General features: G+C 40.9%; 1 long non-coding RNA gene across 1 annotated transcript; it reads left to right on the plus strand.

Annotated features, from left to right (window-relative positions):
- Positions 1-602: 602 nt before the first annotated feature.
- LOC142072776 (uncharacterized) lies at positions 603-19,713 on the plus strand. The gene is made up of 2 exons (XR_012669346.1): positions 603-807; positions 18,633-19,713. It is a non-coding gene; the product is annotated as an uncharacterized LOC142072776 (long non-coding RNA).
- The last annotated feature ends 3,895 nt before the right edge of the window (positions 19,714-23,608 follow it).

Below are 23,608 nucleotides of genomic sequence, written 5' to 3' on the forward strand. Positions count from 1 at the left end.
GACCCTCACCAGTTAATATATTTGACAAGATATGGGAATTGCAGCTGGAAATCAGGAACATTAAGGACCAGATGCAGAGTCTAGTGCTGTCTATGGAAAGAGTCCCATTGACTTCAGTGGGACTGGATCAGGCCCTAATGGGGCAAATCAAGAAAAATTAATAAATACATAGCTGTGTGTGACTAGTAAATAGGGTGACCAGATGTCCCAATTTTATAGGGACAGTCCCAATATTTGGGGTTTTTTCTTATATAAACGCCTATTACCCCCGACACCCTGTTCCTATTTTTCACATTTGCTATCTAGTTACCCTACTAGTAAGTGATGATGTTGATGATCTATTTAAAAAAAGCACAAGCCATTTTCCTGCCAAGAAGGCCTTCATTAATAACCAACAAGTGACTCTTAAAATAAAGCTTTTGACAGTGTGCAAACCCACGGCCTATCCTTTCACCGTGTTTCAGGACAAATCATCAGAGGCACCTGTGGTGAAGACAGATTAAGCCCTACTTGAACATTTCTTTAAAAGGATCATGTCACTTTAAGAACAACAACAAAGTGGGAGGTGATAGAGGTACCTACAGTATAACTAATCAGCCGTGTGTACTTTAATGTCAGCCTTACTTGATCCCTTCTGTCTCACAGGCTAATTATCCTCCCAGCTAGCTACCTTTGTCCGATATGCTGAACAACTTTCAAGAAAAACTTACTCTATTTCAGGCTGACAACCAGGAATGGAATCCCACACAAAGCAACTTGATGGTATCAGTGAGATTTGAAAGCTACATCTAAGACTTTAACAAGAAGGTAAGATTAGACAGGAAAGAACAGAATTGCTAATGATACCATACGTCATGCTTTCTTAGTTGCCTATAAGAGTAAAAGAAACAGTGCCTGAACAATTCAATCCAGAAAATTAGTTTATTAGCCAGGTTGCAAAAATAAGCGACAAATATGGTAACAGTTAATACTGGTGTTTCTAATTTATTTTTTGATCATTTTAAATTGCCGATTTTGTCATTCAATTTAATAATCTCACTGTTAACCTAATGTAGTCTATGATAACTAAATGGGTGTGGAGTTATGTCTGCAAATATGTTGCCCTCGACTGTCCTTTATTATTTGAAACAAAGCTCCTGTAATGTACAAAGATACTAGATTCTCAGCCAGTGTAGACTGGCATAGTTTCATATAGTTGATGTCAGTTCTAGATTGATTTACACTACTGCTACTGGGTTTTGTTGCTTCCATTTTAGGTATTCTCAAATGTATGAAAGACTAATTATAGACATTCTATCATAGGAGGAGTTACTGTCCTGTATACAGTATATGGCCCCTAATTACAATAAGTACAGAAGACAGGTGGATAACAGACATATGCCACAAATTCCAAAATACACACAAAACATACCTGGGTCAAATATTAAGAAAATTATAATTTTTCATATTCTACAAAGAGACCCCCAAACTCTCTTTGAAATTTGGGTTCACAAATTTTAAATAGTAAGAGAAAAATCATGGGGCTATTTCAACTAACAGTGCTGCTGTTTACTTTAGACAACTGGCTGAATCATATCACAAGTAACGGGAAAAAAGACATTTGTCAATGAAGTCCTAGTAGTCAGAAATGGTCTTTTATTAATAGTCTGAGATAAAAAATGATCAAATATACTGTGTAAGTATTGTTTCATAATGTATTCTCATTTAGTATTTTTCTTTCCTACTCCTTATTTTCATTTTATCAAAATATATGTCAACACCAAAACTTCTTATTGTTTATAGAACCCCGTCAAGCTAAATTTACATTAATTTACACTGCGAGACTACCAGCTTTATTATTGAATACTGTGGCTCAACAACGAAGTCATTTCCCTTTAAAAGAATAAAATGAAATTGCAACAGTTTAATATGTTCAAAAGAAATTCCAGAAATCGATTGAAATATTTATGAACTAAGAGCTTGATCCTACACTTAATACCATTGCTGGATGGGAATTTTTTCAACAATAATTTTGCAGTGGAAAATGCCAATCTGTTGAAACCAAAACTTTTCATGGGAAGGGGGCATTTTTATTACACTTTTGTTGGGAATGGTTTCTTATGTCCAGGATGCTATTTCTGGAGAGACAAAGAGAGAACACTCATGTGAGATGCTGAAGAGTCAGAAATCTCTCCCACATGTGCCTAACCTCTAGGCTACTGGCTATTCTGGGGTGACTTGCTGAATTTCCATGAAAAGGTATCCAAAGGTTTGTTTCACCCCCAATGGGAAATTTTTTGAAGTCTCACATTTTTGCAGAGTGGGGAAACAGTTTTTCACCCAGCTCTTTTACTACCAGATTTAGGGCTTATTATTGTAAATAGTAAACATGACTTTAAAATAATGGGACTTCTCATAGCAGTAAGCACTGTGCCCAGTAGTTAGTGTTTTCAGGATAAAGGGGTTTGTTGGGCTGGGGGGGGGGGGAGGGTTGGTTGCTGAAGAGCATAATTTCCATTAAAAAAAATAGACAGGCATTTAGGACACTAAATCTCATTGAAAGTCACTCCAGTGCTTTTGAAAAAAATATATGTAGGACTTAACTCAGGAGTTGAACATTTTTTTGTTGGAAAGTGGCCTATTTTAAAAATGAAAACTTGTCACATAAAATTTCAGATCATCAACATTTTCTACCAAGCTTTTGACTGATACGCTTGCCAATTTTTTCAGAAAGTTTAATCAAAATCATTTTAACTTGTTTAATGGCACATTCATTTTCCTCACTGAAGAACCCTGCAAAACAAACTAAAAACTTCAAAACATTTCACAAAATTGTTTCCCTGTTTTGACTGGCTCTAGTTATTGTGTCTTACTGTTACAGAGAGGGCCCAGGAACCCAACTTTTCACTGGTATATGCCTCAGTGGACTTGCATAGTGTAACGTAGGCTCTTTAGGAGCAATTACTTTCTTTAGAGGAACAATATAAATCCATTCGATTGTTGTAACTATGAAAATATGGGTTTGGCAAATAGTAACAAAATGGGCATATAATGGAATATTATTTAGACCATTAAGTCATAGTAAGTTAATGGAGACTGGATTACATGAAGCAGAATCAGTACACAATTGCTATTTTTAATCCATTTTACATTATTTTTCCATAACCTGTTTTAGAGCACCTGTCGTCACACACGAAAGGATTTGTATATCCTTGATATAAGAGACTTAAAAATTTCCCAGTTCTCCAGCTGATGTCAGAGCAGGAGCAGCATAGTACAGAACAAGCCCATATGCACACGGAAATGCAGACTTACATGAAAAAAAAAAGTAGCTAGGGAATTTTGATCATTGGAGAACATTCACCAGCAAAACCCATCCTAAGTTAACTGTTAAAACATCTCTACCCTCCTGATTGTTTAGGGTTCAGAAATGTCACATCCACCTTGACATGGAGGCCTCAATTTATTATTTTCCCCACTACTAATACTGCATGCTTTATTTTGAAACTGGTATGTATCATTTTTATTAAATACTCTAATACGGTAAATCAACAATCTAACTTACTTAACTGATACTGTTTCCGTAAAGGGATGGCCTAGTGGTCTAAGCACCAGGTTTGCAATACTGAGACTATGCTGATATATAAAATATAGGTGTTCAGTTTTCTGAGGCATGAAAGACTGCAGTCTCTTCTGCCTGAATTCCAGGATTGTGTCATTTGCTTTTTGTGCACCTTAACAACCCCAATGAGTTTTGTTTTTGAAGGAATCGGAAGTTGCTTCAGTATCTTGGATTAAAGTTTTTCTCTCTTTCTTACTTTGCTGATTGTTTGTCTTGCAGCTAGCTTCTATCTGAACTGGCTACATTTCATTAAGTTCTCAGATTCACTAACTTCTAGGAAATGAGCAAGGGATGGTGCTGCTGAGACAGCGGCTACTCTCCTTTACAAAAGCTCAATTGAAGCCACATCAGATGGGCTTCTACTTGATGGTTATGATGCTGCTGGAGAGGTGAAATTCCACTCTTCCACACAAACTGAGGGAGAGCTTCCTAAAGAGGGAACAGCCTAGGCCAATAGTCTTAATCCAAAAGTCACAACCGAATAAAATATATATTGGATCTACTGTGCTGTCAGCACTACACTTAACCCGTCAGGGCAGTGAAGAAAACTCAGGATCTTTTTAAATCTTGTAAAGTTTTTTGGGGAAAAATCATGGGTGTAGTTTGACTTCTATATTGCAGGGGGGGCAGGGTAGAGGGATTTAACCAGGGCCACAGGTGGCTAATGTGCAGGAGCCCCCATCCGGGGTAGGGGTTGCCTTGGAAGCCACGACTGGCAACCACGCAGGCTCCAGCCGGAGGAGGTGCCGGGGAAGTGCGGGGTTAGCCACCCAACTCCCACATGTGGGTTTCTTGCTGACTCAGAGCCAGCTCCACTTGGTCACATGGTACACCAGGCCCACTCCCTGTGCAGCAACTGATGGAGCCGAGCCAGTCAAGTCACCGCTGAGCTGCGCTGCCAGGGGAGAGGTGATTTTATGGATTTTAACTTAGCAATTGTTTTCTATGCATTGATGTATTTATTTATTTCATGGTACTCTTGTGCAGTACATGTTTGCTTCAACTGTCTGCTGATTGTGTAGAAATTAGTATGTTTACTGCAGCATGGGAACATCTGAGCAGGTAGCCTCATTAAATTGTCCCTCACCAGCCAGGCTGCTTTGCCTGTGAGCTCCCACTCACAGTTGATAGAGCTCATTGCTGTCAATTAATCTGAGAGCAAACATTCGTTTACAGAAAATATTTCCAGCCCTGGGGACTGATTCTGCAGTCCCTTACTGATAAGCATAGTGGGAGAAGTACCACTGAAGTCAATTGGGCTGGCCTCAGTGGAGTTTGTAGACTTGGGCCCCTTCTGTATGTGCTGAAAAGCAGCAAACCCCTTTCTGTAGGTGGCAACCAGGAAGGATTCTCCTGCACTCAGGCTCTCCACACATCACTCACGGAGCTCTCAATGCTAATGAGAATGGGTGATCCCAGCAGGTTGCATGCACCCTATGGGAACTTAGGTGGGATCCCTGTGGTGGGGCCTGGCCTCCCCCACACTGGGGCCAGGCAGTAGGAAGTAGAGCTCCCCATTCAGCACACCTGGACTTTGCTCCTATTCTTGTGCCATGAAGCAGGAACCCCGCACGCTACTGGGATCTGCCAAGCCCTGCAGCAGCCCAGAGCCATTGAGCTGCTGGGGTAGCTCCAGCAACTGTAAATAGCAAGCATGGGGAAGCACTGACCCATTTCTCTGTCCCTGCCTCCTGATGCCTTCAATGAGAGTCCGCCCTGGGGAAGGTGGGTCGGGAACTCACTGGCCACCTGTGGAGTCCCAGGCTTCCCATGCCCCAGTGGGCAGGAGCAGGGAAGCTGCCCGGGGAGCAAACTGCACTGAGTTTCTATAACCTATGAGAAGTCCTTCCCTATAAAGGTAAATGACACTCTGCAAAAAGAATTCTGTTGCAAACAGACTGTGCTCTTTGAAATGATAGAAGCAAGATAACAATCCCTTGCTACATGCTTCAGAGAGGGCAGCAAAGCAGCAGAGCCGCTCAAACAGGCTCTTCCAGTCAGGTCCAACGAATATTGTATTTTTGTTCATGAAACAAAAAAATCTTCCAGAAAATGCAGCTAAACTATCCAAAAATCCTCTTGGCTGTCAGTACAATGGTGACAATAGTCAAGAAACTAGTAGTTATAAGTTCTTCAGGGCAGGGACTGTTCCTTACTGTGTTTGTATAGTACCTAGCTCAATGGAGTGCTGTTCTCAGTTGCCCTTCAGGCACTACCATGATAATGTTGAGACTTGAATGTCAGAGGCCATTCCAAGACAAGGAGTTAAATATTACAGTCAGCAACTTGGACATACTTCACTAATCAAGTGCCTGCTAGTTTCTTTGGTACCTCATTAATGCTCACTGCTAAAAACCCACACACAAGCTTCAAAGCTAAGGTAAGTCCATATTTGCTTTCCAAACCTTTAGCAGTTTGTTCTTGCTCAATGAAACACAAAGCATCAAGCTAATTCACTGGCAGGGATTTTTTTTTTCTATTGTTCCGATGTCTTGTGGTCTGTACTTGTCATTTAAGGGATGATATTTCTCCAGGAGTTATTCAAGAGTAACACAATTACACTGAAGCCATTTCAAAAAAGCAACCATATGTTTATCCACATGTCCTGTACGTTTCCAGTTGACTGACTGTTAGCTCCTAGGTGCTATATGAGTGGCATTAGACACTAGTTGCTAAGGAAGATCTCCAGGTAGAAATGGGAGCACAGACTCAGTTATATTTGCTGTTACGAATACTTCAGATCATACGCCTCCATGGATTTTGGAGCCATTATTGCATTTGGTCATTGTGTCAAGTTCTTGACAGCCTTCCCCAAGGAGAATCCCTTGTTGAACTTGCTTTGTACATTTCCAGAGAGTAGTCAATAGTGTAAGATTTGTAGTCTTTCAGCACTCTTCATAAAAGTTAGCTAACTTTTATGAAATCTAAAGGAGGACAGAATTTTGAAGCACTTAGCTTTGTTCTTATGATCAGTTCAAAGAGTAGGGCACTAGGTTACAGTCACTGCCCCCTTTGTGAAAGCCATTTTAAGATGTATCTGAGAATTGAAAACAAGAGACTAGTTACCCTCTCTACCCACATGCCTTTTACTCTCACTCACCATTTCACTTTCCCTAGGCCTATGAAACCTTTACCTTTTTAGAAGAAAGTCATTTAAATATTAGTGTATTTTTCTGATTGTAAACCAGCTTTCATCTTGCTTACTGCTATTTCAACAACCTTTACACACAACTTGGAACTGGTCAGAAAAGGGCCTTTTAAGAAAACTGGCTTTTGCCAGCTACATAAATATTTGTATTAAAAAAAATAAAGCAAGCATTTCATTTCAGGACAATGATATTTTTGGGGGTGGTGTTGAGGGTAAACATTTCAATGGTTTGGTTTGGTTTTTAAAAGAAAAAATACCCATAAAAATTGGGTGCTGGTGGGAAGACACCAAGATGGTTCCTTGAAGGATAAAGGTGACTGGGAACTTGTCTCCTCTTCTTCTCCCCCCAACCCCCTATATTGCTATCAGGAGTGCCTTCAGTGATGATGATTAAGGGCACCAGAATCATCTCTGTTTCACACCTGTCAACAAAGGCGAAGTCTTCAGACCACCTGGCCCAGACATATTCCCATCTGGTGTTTTAACTCTGTAAATTCATTGTAGACAAGTACTAGACTGCAACTATACTGTAAAACAAGGCCTTTCATCAGTATTTTGTGTTTCTGCAGCCCTCAGCAATGATCTTAAAGGCTATGTTATAATTATGAGCCATAAAGGAAGTCTTAGCTATTTGAAAGAATGGAAGCAGTTCACCATCTTTTCAAGGCAGCCTGTTCTTTCAAGTTCTGATTTAGACTGTCAGTCATATGCAGTCAATGAGATGTATAGTTTAATTTGGACAATGACGACAATAAGAGGCCTATTTGCTAAGGACGGGGACACACAAGTTTGAAATTGTGGTTGGCCAAGGAAAGGGTTTTGTTTGTCTGGTGGCAATATAAACCCTTCCATGAGGTACCTTGTTCTAAATAAATGAATAAATAAATAAAATAAAGGAAGCTCCTGAATCTACTGCCCCTTTAAGGTTCAAATACAAATACAGCTTCCACCAGCTATAGTCCAAAGACAAGGTAGAAAGTGTGGCTAACTTCAAGCAAGTCTGAAGTAAAATGGCTAAAGTGTAGGAGCCACCTCTCAGATCAAGTTTAAGTTTAGCTCTCTGATCAAGTTTAGCTCTCTCTATTTCTCCTAAAACCCCTCCCTCAAGGCATGCTTTGTTGCCTGCTACTATTGAAGAGTCATCAGCTGTCCTTGCTAGAGGCTCTGCTACTCCACCCATGCTGGTCAGCAGATCTCCAGGATGCATCTCTCATGAGTGTCCCTCCTTCCAAGGAAAGTTACTCATTAACATCCCCAAATCACTTATGTTCCACACCAGGTTGGTGTACCCTTACTTCCATTGACAGTGATTTACCTTAGAAATGAAGAGGTGGTTATGGACAGACTTATTTGAAAGGAAAAATTCCATCATATTTTACGTACCCAGTATGAATATTTTTGTTGTGACTGGCATCTAATGCCTTGTGTCCTACATTTGAGGCTTGGCAGGTTGGGAAATATGCAGGATGGTTGCTTGTTTGAGGAGGTGTTTTAAACCTATTTCTACAATAGTCTGCATGCAAGGTCCCTTCACATCAACACAAAGCTATTCATGATAGAAAAATGGAATTGAAAGTAGTTGTAGGCCCATTTCAGAGGCAGTGGATAAAATATCCAAATGCTGACTATGTCACAATGAAGCCTGTTCAAACTGACATTGTCAACGGGGTGGGATGTGGGGGGTGGGGGGGATCATATTGCCAACTGCACCAGATACAGAAGTTAGTTACAATGAACCCAGATGTTTTTTAGAACTGACAGGAGTTAGTAAAAATGTTTCCATTTGCCCCTCCCATCATCATAGTATGAGTGCCTTGTGAATTTAGCCCACTTATAAGACACTATTGAAATGGTTGGTTAAAATCTAATTTTGAAATAAATATAAAGGTAAACTGGGATAAAAGGGTGAGAGTTAACTGAGCTACACAGCCCCATTAATGCTCACATCCCCCCTCCAAATGTCTTACATGCCGCCTTTTTCTGCTCCGTGTTGCATAGTCATTTGAAGTAGGTAATTACTGGGATGAATTTTTAATGTGCTCATTTCATCCCAGCCAAAATTTAAAAGAAAAAAAAGTCAGTTCTGCTCTTTGTTTCCACTGTGTGAGCAGAAACTGCTATGCACTGTTACACTGGCTTTTCCTTTCCTCTCCGAATTAGCAGCTGAGGGAAGCTATAGAGCATTAAATGGGAAAATAAACTTCGGGTGGAAAAGAATGATGCAGTTGAGAATTATCTGCCTGCGTGTAGGGGTTTGGGGGGGTGGGGGGTGGGGTGAGAAAAAATTGAAACACAAATGGGAACAGAAAACAGTGGAGGAAAAGCAAGTGTCCAGGTAAAGGAGAGAAAGGGAAGCAAGAGAAAAATAAGTCAAAGGTTAAGACAAAACCTGAAGGAAAACTGAAGGCAAGAACCGAGTGAAGAAAGCACTATTAGAAGAAGAGACAAAACAGGTTAGCAAAACAAAGGCGGGGGAGGATAGTCTGATACAGAGGTGTGGAGAGGCCACAAGGCCAAAATTAACCAGCTCCTGGATAGAGCACACTGTACTCCTGCTGTTCTGGCTCCATGAAGAGTCAGCGCAGCATTAGTCAGAGAAGCTAAAGTGGAGAAAGATGATTGTGTGAAGAAAAGGAGGAAGAGGAGATAAAAGGGGAGAATCAAAACCTACAAGCCAGTAAACTTTTTATGAGATGTGTATTTTATACAATTGGTAGCACAGGACACAATACAGCTAGCTATACTGAGAGGGGAAATATCCTTGTTGGAATGCAACCAGTCAGGCTGACTATTTAACTACAAACATGCAGCTAAGATAACAATAAGGGTAATCATCATATTCATGCTTCAGGGTGTAATCTGATCTGCCAGGCATCTGGACAGAATTTCTTCCTTCCCTGTACAGCATTGCACAATTTACTACAAGTGAAATTAATTCATCAAGTTACACTTATGTGGCTGAAGGGGAAGGGAGCAGCTTTGCTATGTGCTAGGGAGCAGTTCTCTAAACAGCCTTACCTAGACCAGAGGAGGGGGATACAAGATTGGGGTTTATGGATTTGAAGTTCAAAACTCCCTGCATAAGGGGAGCAGAGTGGGTGCATTGGCACTCCAGTTGCCCAGAATGAAAGGGAAACTCCATCTCCCCAAAACCCATGAAAAATTCTTGGATTGGAAGCAGGGTTCAGGATTTGGTCGTCAATTACCAGGTTCTGTTTCCTTTTTCCTTTTGCCTAATGCCAAAATGAAGTTCCATTTGGAATCTGCTTGATGATAAATCCCAATGTTCATAAAAAAATGTCACCAGCAAAATCCTGCTAGCATTCATTAGCAAGTCAGGTGTGCCAGATACCTTCTTCATCCATGGGTCACAGGATAAGATCCTTATTACAGATCCTTTGCCCTAGCCTTCAAGGACCTGCACAGTTTAACTCCTGCCTACCCCTCTGCTCCAATCTTGCTCCTTTATTGCCATTTGCACCACCTGAGATGCCTGACTTACCACTCAGCTACACACTTTTTCCAGTGCAGGCCCCTTCAACGGACTCTGTCCACCTGTCTTCAAGTTTCTCCTCAAAAGACCTCCTCCTTCAAGGAGGACTATATACGCTAATCCACTCTTAATATAAATAAAAATAAAGCAGCATTAGGACACATGCTAGACACTACATCTCACTCATTTGCTTTCTGCTGCACCATATCCCTCACCTTTTGTCTGTATGTTGTTTATTTAGGCCCTGATCCTGCAACCTGTACAGTGAGGGCAGACCATGGAATACATGCATTGATCACTGCAGGACTCGGTCCTTTAATTATAAGATCTCTGGGGAAGAGATCTTATTCCCTTTCTTGTCCATAAAGTGACCTGCACAATTGTGTCACTATATAAATAGACAGGTTTCAGAGAAGCAGCCGTGTTAGTCTGTATTCGCAAAAAGAAAAGGAGTACTTGTGGCACCTTAGAGACTAACAAATTTATTTGAACATAAGCTTTCGTGAGCTACAGCTCACTTCATCGGATGCATTCATTTTTTCCACTGAATGCATCCGATGAAGTGAGCTGTAGCTCACGAAAGCTTATGCTCAAATTAATTTGTTAGTCTCTAAGGTGCCACAAGTACTCCTTTTCTTTTTATATAAATAGAGCCCATCAAAACTGTATAAAGAGAATTTCAGTGGAAATGGCTTTTGGATAAAATGGAAGTTTGCTTGAAAAAAATACATTTTCATCAAGAAGTTTGGGGGTTTCATCAAAAAGGAAGGAAATGCCAAAAACTGAACAAAAATAGGGTTTGAGTTTTTGGACAAACCCCCACAAAATTAAGAAAAAGGTAAATAAAGATGTGAAAAAATGTTTTTCCATCTACATTTTTCACAGAAGAAAAAGTGTCCAGACCCATTCTAATAAATAGCAATAATATAAAGTAACTCTACCAAGCAATTCTGTTTATGAGAGAGTCCAGACAAAATTCAGTGGTTGGATTCATGAAAGAAGTGACTGTGAGGAATGTTTTGTAGCTAACACACTAGCTACAAAACCTGTGTTCTCATTATTAGTCTCTCTTTGAATTCTAGGATATAGTTACAATGAAAATTCATGTATTTTCTACTATTTGCGAGTCAGTATTCAGTATGTATGAAGTTTTTGCATTTTGTACATGATGGAACAAATTCTCATCCCCTGTGCAAAGACTAAGTGAGTGGGCTTTGTACAGGACTGTGGTGAGTTGTGTCTTGTCCCCACAAACCTTTCGGTATGGTGTGGAAAATCAGCACTGCTACTTTGTGGCTACCACAGCAGCTTTACGGCTGGGTTAACAGAAGCAGCCCTCTATGCTCTCCTGTTATAGAGAGGTTTTGGCTCAGTGGATCTGCATGATTTGTGCATTACCTAAAGTCATATAAACATAAGTGGCAGGTGGAAAAGGGTAGCTCAAGGACTGAGACTTCATTCCTCTGGAATTTATTAAAACAACCCAAGAAGGGAACTTTAGAAATTAACATTGCTGGGATGAGCAGGTACTCATATCTTCAGTAAAAGAAACTACGGCCTCCTGAAAGAGTGTCTGACCAGTAGATTGCAATTCCTGGAGGAATGCTTCCATAAAACATTGTTTTACTTCTCCTACTTCTGACCCAGCTTAGCTTGTGAGAGATAATAGTATGATGTGATAATAACATGTAGATAATAATATGATGTGGCATAACTTTAAGGTTCTGAAGCTTTGATTTCATCTTCAGAGCCTGACCTGCCCTGTAAACTATCAGCCTGTAGTTTTATGATAAACATATAAAAAAGTACTGTCGTGCTGACACATATCACCCTCAACTTTACAGGAGTAGAGAACAGATTTGTTTAAAACACCAAACTATACTGCTTCTCCTAGAGCTTTCCCCATCCCGTAAGCTGTTCATATGAGGGTGGCAGTGTGCTATATTACAATGGATATCATTAATGCACTTGTAGGGGTAACTGGCAGCAACCTAGGCCTTCTTGAATGGTTGGGGGTGGAGGGCTTAGGGTTTGTAGTTTATGCTTAGCCAGGCTATTGGGTTGAAATACATGTCTTACCAGTCTACGCCCAAGCGATGTGATCTCACACACACACTAACATGGTTCACTTACCACTGGGACACTTTCTTGTAGCAGGGTCTGAAGATCAGGTCTCATCCATTCTGGCATCCCCTTCCGTCATTTGCTTGTCCCATAGCCTCTCTCTGTCTCTCTGCAAGACTCAGACAGGTCACCCTATAGTTTTCCCCTTCCAGGGTATCAAAGCTTCTCCAGACAAACTGTCTGACACCATCTCAGATAGTCCTCCATACCAATTCTAAGTCCAGGCCACTCACCCAGTGACTGATAGGGGAACCCAGGCCTGCCCACATTTCCAGCCCAGGGATCCAATAAACAGCAGCCAAAATCTACAGATTCTCAACCCTCACTGCTCTTTCCCTGGGCTTCTTCCTACTCTGCCTTCCACAGGATTTGTTCCCCACAACATCTCTGGGTAAACCCTGATCACAGGGCTCTTACTCCCCCAAGTTTCTGCCTACCAACCCACCTCCCTGTACCCAGAGAAGAATATCAGACTCATTTCCTTCTACTCTCAAATTCCTGGCTGTATAGAAGCCTAGCCTGCTCCTGGCCAGCAGCGCTTCATCTCCAATTAATGCTTATCAGTCAAGCCTGACTCTCCCCAGAGTGTGGTTGATAATCTTAATTGGCCTCTTCTGAGCCACCTTCACCTCTTCAGGCTCAGGTGAGGGAAACACCACATCTCACACACACATACACATACACATACACATACACATACACATACACACACACCCTCCCTCGCGGCAGGATGTCTCCCTTGGAAGGCACTTAGGGAGGTGCTGCTTCACACCTCAGCACTGTGGCTGGTGAGCAGCATGGCGGCTCACAACCTATTGCCCACTAATGCGAGCTGGCCCAAGCAGAATCCCTCCAGCCACTCAAATCAGATCTGATTCTTCCTTTAAAAAAGAAGTCTCGATCCTGGCCAGCTGTGTAACATCTCTCCTGTTACTATAGCTCCTGCCTCCCAAGAGAGGGCTTCTAGTTCAGCTGGGGATACAGTACCTTTATAGGGAACAAGTCTCCACCTAGACCACATATAAGTATCAACATGGCTTCCTGTAGCTCACCTTCCTTCACCTGCCCTGGGGTGCAAATGCTTAATTATAGGATGTAGATAATGTGTCCTCTGCTCACTTCCTCATACTGTCTTCCTTAGATCTAGCCTGATTTATCACTCTGATCTGAGCACAGAGCCAGCACTCCCTCCCTCTGCAGCAGAGCTGTCTCCTTTCCCGGTTGCTCTTCACACTACCTTGGGATCTAAAAAGGATACAGGATAAAGTAGGGCTGTCAAGTGATTATAAAAATTAATCGTGATTAATCGTGCAGTTAAACAAAAATAGAATACCATTTATTTTAAAAATGTTGGATGTTTTCTACATTTTCAAATATATTGATTTCAATTACAACACAGAATACAAAGTGTACAGTGCTCACTTTATATTTATTTTTATTGCAAATCTTTGCACTGTAAAAAACAAAAGAAATAGTATTTTTCAATTCACCTAATACAAGTACTGTTGTGCAATCTCTTTATCATGAACGTTGAATTTACAAATGTAGAATTATGTACAAAAAAACCCTGCATTCAAAAATAAAACAATGTAAAACTTTAGCGCCTACAAGTCCACTCAGTCCTACTTCTTATTCTGCCAATCACTCAGACGAACAAGTTTGTTTAGAATCATAGAATCATAGAATATCAGGGTTGGAAGGGACCTCAGGAGGTCATCTAGTCCAACCCCCTGCTCAAAGCAGGACCAATCCCCAACTAAATCATCCCAGCCTGACCTTAAAAATATCTAAGGAAGGAGATTCACATTTGCAGGAGATAATGCTGCCTGCTTCTTGTCACAATGTCACCTGAAAGTGAGAACAGGCGTTCTCATGGCACTGTTGTAGTTCATGTTGCAAGATATTTCCATGCCAGATGTGCTAAAGATTCATATGTCCCTTGATGCTTCAACCACCCTTCCAGAGGACGTAAGTCCATGCTGATGACGGGTTCTACTTGATAACAATTCAAAGCAGTACAGACCGACACATGTTCATTTTCATCATCTGAGTCAGATGCCACCAGCAGAAGGTTAGTTTTCTTTTTTGGTTTGGGGTCTGTAATTTCCGCGTCAGTGTGTTGCTCTTTTCAGACTTCTGAAAGCATGAAATATGAAATAAAGCTCCACACCTCATCCCTCTCAGATTTTGGAAGGCACTTCAGATTCTTAAACCTTGGGTAGAGTGCTGTAGGCTAGGTTTAGAAATTTCACATTGGTATCTTCTTTGCATTTTGTCAGATTTGCAGTGAAAGTTTTCTTAAAATGAACAACGTGCTGGATCATCATCCGAGACTGCTATAACATGAAATATATAGCAGAATGTGGGTAAAACAGAGCAGGAGACATACAATTGTTCCCCAAGGAGTTCAGTCACAAGTTTAATTAACACATTTTTTTTTTTAACAAGCGTCATCAGCATGGAAGCGTGTCCTCTGGAACAATGGCTGAAGCATGAAAAGGCATATGAATCATTAGCACGTAAATATCTTGCGACACCAACTACAACAGTGCCAGGCGAACGCCTGTTCTCACGTTCAGGTGACATTGTAATTAAGAAGTGAACAGCATTAGTTCCCATAAATGTAAACAAACCTTGTTTCTCTTAGCAATTGGCTAAACAAGAAGTAGGACTGAGTGGGCTTGTAGGCTCTAAAGTTTTACAAAGTTTTGTTTTTGAGTGCAGTAATGTAACAAAAAAACTCCATTTGTAAGTTGCATTTTCATGATAAAGAGATTGCACTACAGTACTTGTATGAGGTGAATTGAAAAATACTGGTTTCAGAGTAACAGCCGTGTTAGTCTGTATTCGCAAAAAGAAAAGGAGTACTTGTGGCACCTTAGAGACTAACCAATTTATTTGAGCATGAGCTTTCGTGAGCTACAGCTCACTTCATGGGATGCATACCGTGGAAACTGCAGCAGACTTTATATACACACAGAGAATATGAAACAATACCTCCTCCCACCCCACTGTCCTGCTGGTAATAGCTTATCTAAAGTGATCATCAGGTTGGGCCATTTCCAGCACAAATCCAGGTTTTCTCACCCTCCACCCCCCCACACAAATTCACTCTCCTGCTGGTGATAGCCCATCCAAAGTGACAACTCTTAAAAGAACAAGAACTCTTAAAGAGTTGTCACTTTGGATGGGCTATCACCAGCAGGAGAGTGAATTTGTGTGGAGGGTGAGAAAACCTGGATTTGTGCTGGAAATGGCCCAACCTCATGATCACTTTAGATAAGCTATTACCAGCAGGACAGTGGGGTGGGAGGAGGTATTGTTTCATATTCTCTGTGTGTATATAAAGTCTGCTGCAGTTTCCACGGTATGCATCCGATGAAGTGAGCTGTAGCTCACGAAAGCTTATGCTCAAATAAATTGGTTAGTCTCTAAGGTGCCACAAGTACTCCTTTTCTTTTTGAAAAATACTATTTCTTTTGTTTATCATTTTTACAGTGCAAATATCTGTAATAAAAAATAATATAAAGTGAGCACTGTACACTTTGAATGCTGTGTTGTAATTGAAATAGATATATTAGAAAATGTAGAAAAACATCCAAAAATATTTAATACATTTCAATTGGTATTCTATTGTTTAACAGTGCAATTAATCACGATTAATTTTTTTGAGTTAATTGCATGAGTTAACTGCGATTAATCGACGGCCCTAGAATAAAGCAGAGCTCTGACAAGAACCTTAAACCCTGAGTGATCATCACAGTTTCTTGTTGCTTTCTCCTGGTTTTTTGAATAAGGTTACTATTATCTCAAAACAACTGAAATCCTGAGATGCTTGGCCTGAATAACAGAAAAGAGTTCATTATTCTGGCAGCTATATCCTATTTTGATGGGACCCTATCATAAGCTAGAGTGTGTAAGACAGACTTGACCCACAGCACTTGACAGACGGCACCCTTTCTGCTGAGCCAAAACCAGTTGTAAATCAAAGCGCCACAATGAAATTGGAGCGACCATACACAACCTGAGTTGCTGCTGTCTTTCTGACAGGCTGTTACACTGAGTTCTTGCCTGCTTGCAGACCCATAAGATTGCGTGGATCTTCTTGAAAGAGTAGGAAGTATTAAGTCTGGTGTTGTGGATAAATTCTGCCTTTTTCCATCATTTCCACTCTATTTTGAATCAGAAAAAGTATCTTTGCCTCTTGTCCAGGATTGTTACGTGGTGGTGCTATATGGTATTAGGCAGCTTCACTCAGAGGTAGCTGCATTTCACTGGTGGACGAAGTGATCCTTGGGGACCATTTGTATTTCATTTCATATTTCAGGTTGTAAAGTATGTTGGAATCCTTTTTGCCATGAAAGTTGCTGTCTGCATTTAGGATTACTTTTCTCATCCTGCTCTGCTAGCAACCAGTTGTGTCACCATGGCCATATGGTGCCATCCTTCCCACCCTTTGGCTGTCTTGTCTCATTAGTCCCTACCCCAAAGAGCTTACAGTCTATCTCCACGGGCTTGTAAAATGCCTTGAACAATGGAGCCTGATCTAAGGGTGGGCCTCTAAGCATGACCCAGGTACACATATACCTAATAATTATTCTAAGCTAGTGTTTAGTCCCGAGAAACCACCTGTTTTCTAGAGGTGCATGGCTAGCACTGACAAATCTGAATGGGATATTGAATGAACCTTGTCCATGTGAAACAAACTCCCGGCCAAACTAGGGCTGGTTGCTCAGCTGCTGCAATGAGTTAGGGCAGGTCTATGCTAAATTGCTACAGCAGTGCTGCTGCAGCTTTTGAAGTGAAGATGCTACTATGCCAACAGGAGAGCTTCTCCCATCGGCGTAGTGAATTCACCTCCACAAGAAGCGGTAGCTAAGTCAAAGCAGTAGCGTTGTCTACTCCAGGGGCTAGGTCAGTGTAACTATGTCACTCAGGGGTGTGGATTTTTCACACCCAGAGAGATATAGTTATACAGATGTAAGTTTGTAGTGTAAACCTGGCCTCAGAACTCATCTGGGCCTTCAGTGAGTCAGCCCCCAGGCATGCAGGGGCAGCCTATCATTGAGCAGAGCCTGGGTCAGATGGCCCCAGGATCAAGTATTTCCACAGCCCCAGCAGAGCTGCAGTTCAGGCTGAGCAACAGCACGACCTGCCCAGGAATCCTCCTGCTGCCACACAGTGCACCAGACTCCAGCGACTCCCAGCCTCCTCCTCAGCCTTGCCTGAGCCCTGCACTAGCTTCACTCCAGCCTTATCACTGACCTGCTCCAGCCTTGTCTCTGCCTCCTGACCCAGCCACCCCACACCCTCAGACTCTGACTATCTGGTTTTCAACCTTTGGCATGTAACTGGACCCTGGCTTCGGTACCCACTTGGCTTGCCTTTGAACTCTGACCACTGGCCTGTACCTGGACTCTGGATCTCGATTCCGCATCCTCCCTTCACTCAGGCCCAATCCTCTGCCTAGCTGTGACCCACGCTCCAACCACTAGGCCTGATTGTCAGAGGCAGAGCCTGACGTTGTGTCTCTTTCTATAGCCTTCTAAACATTGCCAAACACTGATTTGGCTCCACTAGGGTTAGTGACATTGGGCACCATAGTGTAGACAGGCCGCTGACATCCATGTCAGGTAATGCTGTTCAGCGCAGGTCTAACTATGCAGTACTTAACACCAATGGAAGCTGGCTGCTCGTTAAGATCAATGAAGCTGAACTGGTGCTGGCCCCATGGGAAATGCTTGCATATGTTCCTCTGTGTAAACAAGACTCGTGTCCTGGAGACTGAAATCCGGGATTTCTGTATTGTACATCTAGATCTGATTTACTGTGTGGGCTTGAATAATACTTGTCTACCTCAAAGTGCTGTTATAATTATTTATTGTCCTGTATTTGATTGTTTGCAGAACAATAAACATTGTTAATCTTAAATAAACTCCAGAAGATTATAAAGGTGTCATCTAGTGCAGCATGTGCTAGGCTGGCAGTCAAGCGTTCCGAATTGCAGTCTCAGATGGGCCGTTTGCTGTGGTAGTTAACCCAATCTGTAAAGCAGGGATGCTAAATGCACTTTACAAAAATGGGCAACATCTCTGAATAAAAAGTACTAGCTTTATTAATAAGCTGTTACAGACAACAATTATTCTTGATATTCAAACTAAACTGTTCTTTCTCCATGTCATATCCTTACTCTAAGTAAAGTGAGTGCAAAGTAATCTTCAAGCCGACATTTTAGAAAAAGACTTACGTGTGTTTTCTCTTCACAGATTCAGGTCTTAAAAGTGAGGAAATCATGGTGGACACTGTCTTGGCACCATGGACAATAATCTTGGTGATCTTTGCTTCAGTGCTGATAATGAGCTTTCTGATGTTTCTCCCCCCTGTTGCCATGGTGATCTGGAAAATGAAGCATGTGCCCCAGATCTCTTTGCATGGAACTGTGTAACCAGGCCTAATGGACAGTGCAATGCCCTGGAAACCCACAAAGAATCCTGCAACTAAACAAGCTACAAACTTACTCACAAATAGCAACTATTTAACAGAATCCATCACAAAACCTGAGCTTTTCCCAGGCCTATTGCTGCTGAAGTCCTGCAGGACTCTGTATATAACTTTATATTAACTTGCTAAAATTCCTACCACTCTTCCTACATCTAATTGGCTGCACTGTACTTCATATCACTTGTTTCTTGGATTGTGCTTCTCTCTATGACCATAACTGACCAACCTATGACAAAAAGAAAAACAAGTAGCACATGCCTTTGTAGTTATGACCACTTGTAAATAGCACCAAAAAGACACAAGGTAACTATATTAGTCTGAAAAGCATGGTAAGCCCTAGAGCTATATATATATATATATATATAATTTGATAGAAGCTGAATATATTTTCCCTCAAAGGGAACAGTGCAATGAATGGCATAGTCATTGCTATTAATTAACCACAGTCTTGTGTCTGTTTGGTTTGAAAACTCATTCTTCTGTTTTGACCATTTCTTGTTGTTGTTGGCTTTTTGGTTGGTTGGGTTTTTATTTTATTTTTTTCCCCAAATTCTAAGTGTCCCAACACAAAGCTATCCCTATCCCTTGGCTAAAATTCTTGTGTGCTTTATAACCTGGTGCTCAAAGCTCAACTGTGCAAACACAAACTGTGGCAGGTTAAAACACACATGCTGCAGGAATTTCCCCTGAATTGTAGTGACCGAATTTACTATGGAAAACGGAATGTGATTATTTAGGTTTAAATATGTCCTGTAGTTCGTGTTCCTTGGTGTGCCTTAGCACTTCTCAAACTGAATATTTTGGAAAGGCGGGACTAGAACAATTAAAAGCTTATTAGCACTCCTATCGGTATAGTAACCTCCAGCATTTTATTTCGAACATACCCAATGTCATATAAGATTGTGGGCCTGATTCTGCCCTTCTCATGCTGGGTTTAATAAGATGATTTGCACTATATGTGGTTAATGCTTTCCTCTCCCATGTAGGTTTGCTCTGAGCCACATTCTGATCTGTGTAAATCTGGCACAAACACGCGCCACTGATCAGACTCTGAAGTTTGTCCGTTTATTGATAATTATTATGTCAACTTTAAAAAATAATATAATAATAATAATCAAGAGGCTAAGTCGTGTTGTTCTTATTCAGGCAAAAGTCTATAGGAGTTTTGTCTAAACAAGGCTCAAAGACTAGATTTCTTTATTTTGGTGAAAAAAAGAGAAAGAAGTCTGCTTCTTTTGAAAGGAGATAGCAATAGTTTTTATCTCACATGTAGGGAATTAAGCTACTGCCTGCACTGTAACTGACTGAACCAGAAGACTTTTTTGCTCTTTCCCTTGGCATCCTTTTCCACTTCCATCTAATAAATAAAGGAGGACTGTCCTGTTCAGTTATAGGGCTGAAACCAAATATTCTGGATAATTTTAGTCTGTTTATTTTACTTACTAGCTTTTTAAAGCTGTAACTTCACTTCTCAGCTATACAAAGTACAGTTACCCTAAAATGATCTTCAGTGTCCTTGACGACAATGGCTACTGAGAGGGAAGGCTACTGAGGGTCAAGTGCAGCATAACAACTCCCTTTCTTTGAAATTACTGCTAATAGTCATGAGGATTGGGAAAAGAAAATGATATGAGAAAGAACACAAACAGTGGGGGTGTCTGTTATTAGAGCTGTGGACATGGTGTACAGTCAACAAAAAAGTAGAACAAAAAATCTTCCAGACTCAGATTGCCTAGAAAACTAAGTAGCCAACCCTCTGTTTATGTTTCATAATTGTTTGTTTTCATGTTCTGTTACTATGTCACCCAACACAGATTAGTCCCATCTTTGAAAAGGACCTGGGATTGTTTTCTCACCTTCTGCTCCAGGTGACCAACAGCTAAGTGTTCTTTTCCTCTTCATGTTTCTCATTTAACTTGCTAAATAGTGATTAGATTTTTAGCAAAATGGTCTTAGCCTCAATCCTCCTCCAAAATTAAATGAAAGACCAAATCATTGTGTATCTCTTCTACCAAACCTGCCTCAGTATTGGATTGGAATCAGACAAGGAAGTATAGAAGGAATGTGGCTGGAAGCTTTTGAAATCTTCTTTCATGCAGCTAAGGGAGCTGTACACTCTTTGAAAGTGATGCATGAGGATGGGCTACTGCAAGCTCAAGGCCAAGTGTCTCAAAACTCTTACAAGTGACATCATCAAAGGTGCCTAGAAAAGTTCCATGCTAGAAGCCACCTGTGGTTAAATCCTCTGAAGAAGAATTTAGTGCTTCATTGAAGGGTCAAGGTAAAATAACCAGAGACACTCATGATCCTAGTAGGGCATGTAAAAGTAGAGCATGTTCTCCCAACTGTCTAGCCTTTGCGGGCAACAAAAGTGACTTATGCTGCTTGCTTATAACCATCAATTGAGTTCATTACACAGTTCATTGCTAAGGCCAGCTAAATAATGGGGGAGGGGAAATAATGACACTTTTTTCCTAAGCGAAACTCAGAGCTTACAGACATTTTCAGACAGGCATATCCATGGGCATTTAAAGTGTGTAAATTCTCCAATATTCTTGGCTATTGAGTATCATTAACTTCGCTCCTGCTCTGTTAAAAAATGTAGGCGGGAGTTGGAGGTTTGTGTGACATTAGGTATAGACTAGAAGTTAGTGCAAGATGTCCATTTGTATCTAATCTGTTTAAAGGAATAATTGCACGTGAGTCTTCACTGAAAACAGATATACTTGCATAGGTTTTTTAAATAGTTTTTCATTAGCTCATGTGAGCTACTATTTGCTCTGCTGTGTTGCAATACATCTTCATTGGCAATGAACTTGAAAACCCAGCTAATCTCATTTTATCTATTTATCAAAAAGTCTGCTAGGCTTGACCAAACTGAGTAAATAGCTTTTACCACAGCAGTATGTGACTGTCAAGGTTCCTCCCCCACTCTGAACGCTAGGGTACAGATGTGGGGACCTGCATGAAAACCTCCTAAGCTTATCTTTACCAGCTTAGGTCAAAAAGTTCCCCAAGGTACAAAATATTCCACCCTTTGTCCTTGGATTGGCCGCTACCACCACCAAACTAATACTGGTTACTGGGGAAGAGCTGTTTGGAAACGTCTTTCCCCCCAGATACTTCCCAAAACCTTGCACCCCACTTCCTGGACAAGGTTTGGTAAAAAGCCTCACCAATTTGCCAAGGTGACTACAGACCCAGACCCTTGGATCTTAAGAACAATGAACAATCCTCCCAACACTTGCACCCCCCCCTTTCCTGGGAAATGTTGGATAAAAAGCCTCACCAATTTGTATAGGTGACCACAGACCCAAACCCTTGGATCTGAGAACAATGAAAAAGCATTCAGTTTTCTTACAAGAAGACTTTTAATAGAAATAGGAGTAAATAGAAGTAAAGAAATCCCCTCTGTAAAATCAGGATAGTAGATACCTTACAGGGTAATTAGATTCAAAACATAGAGAATCCCTCTAGGCAAAAACTTAAGTTACAAAAAAGATACACAGACAGAAATAGTTATTCTATTCAGCACAATTCTTTTCTCAGCCATTTAAAGAAATCATAATCTAACACATACCTAGCTAGATTACTTACTAAAAGTTCTAAGACTCCATTCCTGGTCTATCCCTGGCAGAAACCAGCATATAGACAGACACACAGACCCTTTGTTTCTCTCCCTCCTCCCAGCTTTTGAAAGTATCTTGTCTCCTCATTGGTCATTTTGGTCAGGTGCCAGCGAGGTTACCTTTAGCTTCTTAACCCTTTACAGGTGAGAGGAGTTTTCCTCTGGCCAGGAGGGATTTTAAAGGGGTTTACCCTTCCCTTTATATTTATGACATGAGTAAATAGCTTTTACCACAACAGTACGTGACACATCTCTATACAGTTAATGCAAAATTTCCAAGCTTTCATTTAATCAGACTTGTCTGTTTATACCATTGATGGGACTCTAGGTACTGTTATACCATCACCTTTCTATGGCATACAGTCCATTTTGAAACACTTCAGGATTTTTTGAACTCTATTTGTAGACCAGGCTATTAAAAAAGACAAGCTTGTTTTACACACAGAGAGGGGATAGCTTCCTGAAGGGAAAGTTAATATCTTATAAATAAAATATAGAATTTTAAACAAAATGACCTTTTTAAAAATGTGTCTACTTTAAAAACGTAATTAATATCTCATTGCTATCATCCTGTATTCACTAAGTGGTCTTAGATTTGACACATAAGTGATCTCAGAATCTTCACGTAGATGGCCTTTGTTTTGTCATTTGGTTGGGGTGAGTTTTGCTCTTTAAGAGGGCTCAGGAGTGATTTAAGTGGTCTCAGTTTTGCTTTAGTAGGGTGATTTTGGGATTTAAGTGGTTGCAGGGGTAACTTTTCCCAAGGAAGTTATCCCAGTTTTGCCACTTAAACGCCAAAATCACCCCACTAAGTGGCAAAATTGAGACCACTTAAGTGACAAAAGTAACCAAACTGAGATACTTAAGTGAGCTCTTTAATGGAATGGTTTATGTGGCAAGTCCGTCCCCCCCCCCCCCCCCCGACTTCTTAAGTGGCAAAAGTCTCCTAATGTGGCAAAACTGAGACTATTCAAGAACTAAAACTGGATATCTTAAGTAGGAGAAGTCACCTCAGAAGATAGCACTATTATGGTACTAGAAAGCACTAGATAGCACTAGTAAGACAACTAAAGTGGCAAAACCACCTCTCAGGTCCAATTAAATGGCAATCAC

The sequence above is a fragment of the Caretta caretta genome, chromosome 7, assembly GCF_965140235.1.
Source record: "Caretta caretta isolate rCarCar2 chromosome 7, rCarCar1.hap1, whole genome shotgun sequence".
Lineage (NCBI taxonomy): Eukaryota > Metazoa > Chordata > Testudines > Cheloniidae > Caretta > Caretta caretta.